The sequence below is a fragment of the Oryzias melastigma genome, unplaced genomic scaffold (genome assembly GCF_002922805.2).
Source record: "Oryzias melastigma strain HK-1 unplaced genomic scaffold, ASM292280v2 sc00387, whole genome shotgun sequence".
Taxonomy (NCBI): Eukaryota; Metazoa; Chordata; class Actinopteri; order Beloniformes; family Adrianichthyidae; genus Oryzias; species Oryzias melastigma.
Genome location: NW_023416984.1, coordinates 2,818 through 9,024, shown reverse-complemented (window position 1 = coordinate 9,024; position 6,207 = coordinate 2,818). Strand labels below are relative to the sequence as shown.

The following is a 6,207-nucleotide window of genomic DNA, read 5'->3' as shown; positions in this document are numbered from 1 at the left end:
AGTGTTTATGTCACTGAGCAGAAAGTGAGCGCTGCTAATTTTAGCTGTACTTTCCCCTTGAGTTTGCAAACTGGCAGGAGGCATTGTGAAAAAAAAAAAATCGCGAGCGAATGGTCACTTTTTTAATATGCGACTCGCTTGCGCCAACTTTAGCACAAACTCCACGCTTCCCAGTCTGGTTTCTCTCTATTAAAATACGATTGCTACCCTGTAATGATTTCCCTCGATCAGATTATTTTATTGTCAAGGTTTTTGCGTTTCATTGCAAATATTGGGCCCCATTTTGTGATTATTTGCGTACTTGTTTGTACCTCTTCAGTTTTTACTAGGGAAGACTCCGTGCCTCGTAATACCGCACATGTGTCATATCCTGTCACATGATGGTGATCTAACCAATTGCAATCTTACACGTCATCAAGTCGTTTGCTCCCGAACCGATCTTTATTTTTATTTATTTATTTATTTTTATTTTCCCGAACCGATCTTGCAGGTCGAGCACATATGGATACCTACACTGCCACTCTCGTTGTCAGATAGAGCTTCAGTTGTTGGTCTATGTCGGAATTCTCACCCTTATCATAACTAACTATAATACAGTGCCCTTGATTTTAAAGGCAATTCGGACACGACACCTTCAAACATCACCGTGTTGTTCCTCTGTCCGTCTTTATTAACAAAGTAATGAGCAACAAAACATCTTTATTTTTTAACAACAAAACATCTTCTACATAAACATGACAACTGATTTTCGCCCTCTAGTGTTCATAAAATGCCTAGGTTTCTGATTAAAAAAATTTATATATATATAAAATGACGCTCACAGTAGTAATATTTTATAACTTAAGTTGTGTATTTTGACCATAGTGATGTTTTAGTTTACTTGTATTGTTATTGCATCAAGATGAATTTACTCATGTATTCTGTATTAACATGTTAGTTCTGAACATATATAAAAGCGGACTTTTCTTAAAAATAGTAATGAAAATGTAAGATTAAACATGATTATAGAAATATATATGTGTATAATTAACTGTTTACATTTTGTATGGCGCCACATTTTTTCCATCTGCTTTGGCAAATCGTACATTTATATACGTCTTCATCATCACAATAGAGCCGGCGTCACCGACCCTGTTCTTCGTGAACTCCACTGCCCTGCTTCAGTAATTCCTGATTAGCTGGATTGGATGAGCTCCGTTTCTGATCGACTGAACACACCTGATCAGGTGAGCAGAAGTAGCTGAAACAGGTTTAGCTGCTAAACAAACAGGACAGGAGCTCAATAACAACAGAGTTGGTGACCATTACTGTAGAGTTGAGTGTTTTTGTGTTTTAATGTGAAACATTTTTGAGAGGGATTAAACCTGTCATCCCCCCTCTCTGTTTTATGTTTTTTTCAGGACAATCCTGAAGAAAATGGATCTGCTGGAGAAGTACAGCAGTGGGTGAAAGAGAGGAGAGTGAAGAAAGAGAAAGGAGTGAGCCACCGGCTGGAAGAAGAAAAATAAGAAGAAACAGTGATGAGCTTCTAGACCTAAACAGAGGACATGAGGCAGAAGAGCAGAGCGCACGAGAGAGGAGGGAAACTTTTGACCAACTTTAGTCTGCTGGAAAGAATTGCCGTTAAAATCCTTAGATGTCTGAGAATAAATGAAGTTTATATTTGATATATTAAACATGATTGTTTTTGTTTTGTTAATTTAAATAAAGATCTAAATCAAACACAGTCATTGTCATGAATTAATTGTAACTTTTATTTCCAACTATTTACAAAGATAGTTGACATGAGTGGGGGGGCTTCGACTGAGACCCGGGCTGGAACTTTCTGGGTGGTGGTTGTAACATCTTGCAAGGTGGTCTACAGAAAGTTTCAGGATCATCTTAACTGCAGACTGCGTCGTCCATCTTCAGGGTTTGCAGGGCTGGGTGTCGACGGATGCTGCATGACCAAAAATGATCCATAAATATGAGATAATGCATGTACAGGCTTTGGAAAAAACTTTTTTTTTTTAATCTCTTGATTATTTAATTACCTGTTACCAGTAATCAAGGTGGTACCTCCCCCAGGGCAGAAACCTCAGCAGGTAGTTGGTCCTGCCAGAGAGCACCGCTGGTGACCTCCAAACCAGCGTCCTCATCATCACCTCCACATCTTCCTCTGGGGCCTCGGTGTCGTCAACACAGAGGCAGATGTTGGGGAGGGTGGCACAAGCTGTGACAACCTGCAATATATACGTTTAAATTTATACAATAATATTGAAAAACTGCAGTGTGTTCACTTACATGAGGTACAGAAGTGTGATGCAGCTCCAGCACCTGCAGGAGGATGTGGATGTCACTGATCCTGATCAAGGAGGTTCAGGAAGACTGCAGGAGAGTTCCTGTTCACTCTGAAGTCTGGTCTTGGGTCTTCACTGTTGGACAAACAGCTCCAGGATTGAGAGACTGGTTAATTCTGGATTACGGGAGTCTAGTCTAGTTAAAAAAGAAATACATAGGAAATACATTTATATTAAAAATATGTGGTTTTAAGTAATTTGTTATTAAACTATAAAACATCATTACACATATGTGAACATGAGAATAATGTTCTCATTATTGAGAATAATTAAATACTACTTTTACTGATTTCAAATCAAATTTTCAAATAAAAAAGCATTTAATTAATTTCTGCAATAAAAGTCTGAAGATAACATTAACATTTAACGCTATTGTAGTATGATTAATAAAATAAAAACCCTTTGTAGTTATTTGGTACTTGGTTTTTATTCTCAGAAAAGTGTAGGTACTTATACTAAGTTACATTTACTGCAATAACTTGTGAAATAACCAAAACTTGAATAATTCACAAACCCACAAATTCAGTATTTGTATATTTTACAACCTGTAATAGTGTTGGTAAATAAATATTTCAATTAAACTAGCTAAAGCTAATATGTAAAAGAGCTCGTAGATGTTTTTTTAAGCGTTAGTACACAGTACCTGCAGATCGTTTTGTCTCCGCCGGAAAAATACCAACAAGTGGCGGCGATGAATCTGCTCCGACTCCTCCAAAAGTAAAAGTTAAATAAAAAAAAAACAACCTCAGAATCATTTCGAGCTAAATGATTCACAACACGTTCAACTCACGGTGGCCAGGCTACAGGAATCTAGCTAGCAAAGTTAAAACAGCTTTCGTTGTTTTGTTTGTTCAATAAAGTTATTGGACACAGCCCATGAGGGCTAAACTGCAATGCGCATGCGTCGTTTGCCGGCTCGGCGGCTCGATGTTCCGGCACTCGATGCATAAGCCTGTGACCCCGTGACGTAGTTTTGACAGTTAGGTAACAGGAGAAATCCGTATCCAAGACAGAGAGAAGTCGTATTCAAAACGAGGAAAATTCGTATTCTCAAGAGACATGTTAAACGTAAAAATAAATGTTGTATTCGTATTTTTAAAGTAAGTTTGGCACAAAATATAAATTTTTGCACAACTTTGTATTTATGAATATGAATTTCTTTTTGTGAATACAAAATATTATTTATGAATACGTTTCCTTTTGACAGTTATCTTACCCCACATTTGAGGGTTTTGTTAAAATATTAACCAAAAGCTTTTGTATAGAGCTTCGAATGAAATTAGTTGTTTTATTAAGTATCAATAATGTTTTTGTGCCGTTTATGCTCATTTCTTAATGAGGTGATCTAATAATAGTAAAATAAACTTGTTTTTAACGACTCCTGACATGACACTAAATGAAGAGATCTTATGTGTTTGATCAATCCTCCAACATGTACACATGTCAGATGACTGAGTGAAATGATGATTAAATCTATTATCAGAACTGTTTATTTTAAGTTTACATTTTATTATCTTCTGCTGCACAGCAGTACCTATAGTTTATGTTCAGAAGAAATTAGAAAATAATATAAAAATAACTGCAATATATTTGCTGCTTTAGAACAATGTTTTTAAGACTTAATTTTAATTTGAAAGGAACTTGTATGTGCTGCAGTCAGATTAAAATAAATCAGAAATTCTGTACAGCCTATTGAAAACATACCACCGTTATGGTTTAACTATTGTGTACATTATGTATATGTACAATATTTATTAGAAATATTTAAATGTTCCTCACAGTTAGTTTCAATACTACAGTTAATACAAAAAACAATTAAAGTTTAATTTGAACTAACTAAGATTTAATGGGGGGGAGTTAAGGTGTAAAAATCTGAAGTCCTAAAGCTGTTTGCAATAAAGATTACTTTGATTATTTGATTTATATCATTTTTAATATCGTTATCGCACAAAAATGAAAAAAAACGATATCGCAATATGAAAGTTCCCATATCGCCCAGCCCTAATATATATATTAGAGCTGTCAGGCGATTAAAATTTGTAATCGCATTGTCCATAGTTAACTCGCGATTAATCGCAAATTAATATGTGGCCTTTTTTAAGGAAAAAAATGTGTGCTTCGTGGAATTTAGCAGTTCTACAATAATTATGAAAACAAGAATTGCAATGTTAATGGTTTTTATCAGAAATACTTTATTTTGTAACATTGTATTGAGATAAACTTTCTCAACAATAAAAGACTGTAGCATAAAATGTCTAACAAAAGCCCAAGTGCAAGTGAAGGGCATTTTAAATTCAAAACTTCAATCAACGTTCAGTAAAATAAAATAAAAAACATCAAAAAATAAAATTTCCATAACACTTTCATGTTCATTTTTTGTCAGGACCAAATCTTTTCCTCCTCTGCTGAACTACAGTAATAAATTAAATAGAGATTTATCATTTCCAATTAACTTTTGTTTTTTAAAACATTAAAGACTGAGAAAAGGTGGTTGGAGACCCGCCCGTGATCTAGTGAGAGCAGCCGGTGAGTTAGAGGGCGATGAGGGACGCCCGCGGTGTGGAGAGGCACGTAGGAGAAAATCCGCGATTAATGCGTCAAAAAAAGTTGTCGGTGTCAAGCACATGTCAAATTAACGCGTAATTAACGCGACAAATCTGACCGCCCTAATATCTATATATATCACAAAAATACAACGTCTGAACATTTCAGTTTTTAGTTTGTAGACTTCCGATTTATGCATTATGACAACTTCTGATTGGAGGCCCATCGGCCATGTTTCATCTATCCGCCATGCCAGTCCGCCATGACACCTGCAGCTGGGTACTCTTGCAAATTTCAAGCTCTCCCTCAAAACCAAATATTGTGTGTTGTTTTGTATTTTGCTTGGCAATTAAAGATCTTTCACAGCATCAAAAAGGAAATTTTCCCTGAACTCTATAACCTTAAATAAGATGTTACACCCAAGCCCCAACTCTAGCGGACATAAAGTGAAAGTTTTAGGTGTAATTTCATAAAAACTATAAGAATAAATTTAATCAAAAAACTAATCAACACATTTTTGAATGAAAATACAAAATACTTCCAGTAGAAATTCACAGATTCCTCATTTAGGCCACATATATGAACAGTTTGTTGGTAGAGGAACATCACAGCTCCATGATGTGACCTTTCATATGTGGTCATACAGACAGTAATAGAACTTCAGTCTGCATGTGTGGCTTCAGCTTCCAGCCCAAAAATAAGAATTTCTCTGCTAAGAGCACTGCTGTCTATTTGACATTTTTCCTGGAATTCTATGTTTTTCTCTTTTCTTCTACTTGTTTTCCTCATAAACTTTCCATGTTGTGTTTGTGAGGAACACTAAAAAGGTTTTAGGGAGAAGTTTGATCCAGCTGGACTTCAGATCGGCTCTTATGTTACGAGTCCGGCCGACTTGAGATCAGACAGGTTGAATGTGGCCCCCAAACCAAAATGAGTTTGACACCCCGGTATTAGAGTGTAAAGGAGTCTTTTTAGCTGCTAAAGAGAAGAAAGATGGAAAATAAAACTCTTCATAGAAATGTCCATAGAAAACCAGAGAGCAAAGAGTTCTTTGGGGGGAAAAAAGAGTTTTTTATGTTGTGACTTCCTCTCTGTTTGCATTCAACATATTTTATCACAACATCCATGTAAATTTCTTGGTAAAATTATGTAAAATTTGTCCAGAAAAATTTATATATTTAGTTTTTTTTTTTACCGCGTCAAAAACTAGATTTTGGTCACTAAAGTTGTGACTTGAAACTTGGAGCATCAAACCACAAACAGCAACATCAGTTTGAAGGTTTTTGCTACTGAAAGTGTTCTGCTGACTGATTACTTTATTTTT

The 6,207-nt window shown here is 35.6% G+C and overlaps 2 long non-coding RNA genes across 3 annotated transcripts; one reads left to right on the top strand and one right to left on the bottom strand.

The window, feature by feature from the left end:
- Window positions 1-1,055: 1,055 nt before the first annotated feature.
- LOC112141886 lies at window positions 1,056-1,722 on the top strand. Its single transcript, XR_002918484.2, has 2 exons — window positions 1,056-1,226; window positions 1,401-1,722. It is a non-coding gene; the product is annotated as an uncharacterized LOC112141886 (long non-coding RNA).
- On the bottom strand, window positions 1,391-3,467 carry LOC118598370. 2 transcript variants are annotated; one of them, XR_004947482.1, is made up of 4 exons: window positions 2,983-3,467; window positions 2,284-2,475; window positions 2,034-2,222; window positions 1,391-1,939 (listed from the first exon to the last, which is right to left on the bottom strand). It is a non-coding gene; the product is annotated as an uncharacterized LOC118598370 (long non-coding RNA). The 2 variants fall into 2 exon arrangements; XR_004947481.1 differs by lacking the exon at window positions 1,391-1,939 and having other exon boundaries at window positions 2,001-2,222; window positions 2,983-3,206.
- Window positions 3,468-6,207: the final 2,740 nt, after the last annotated feature.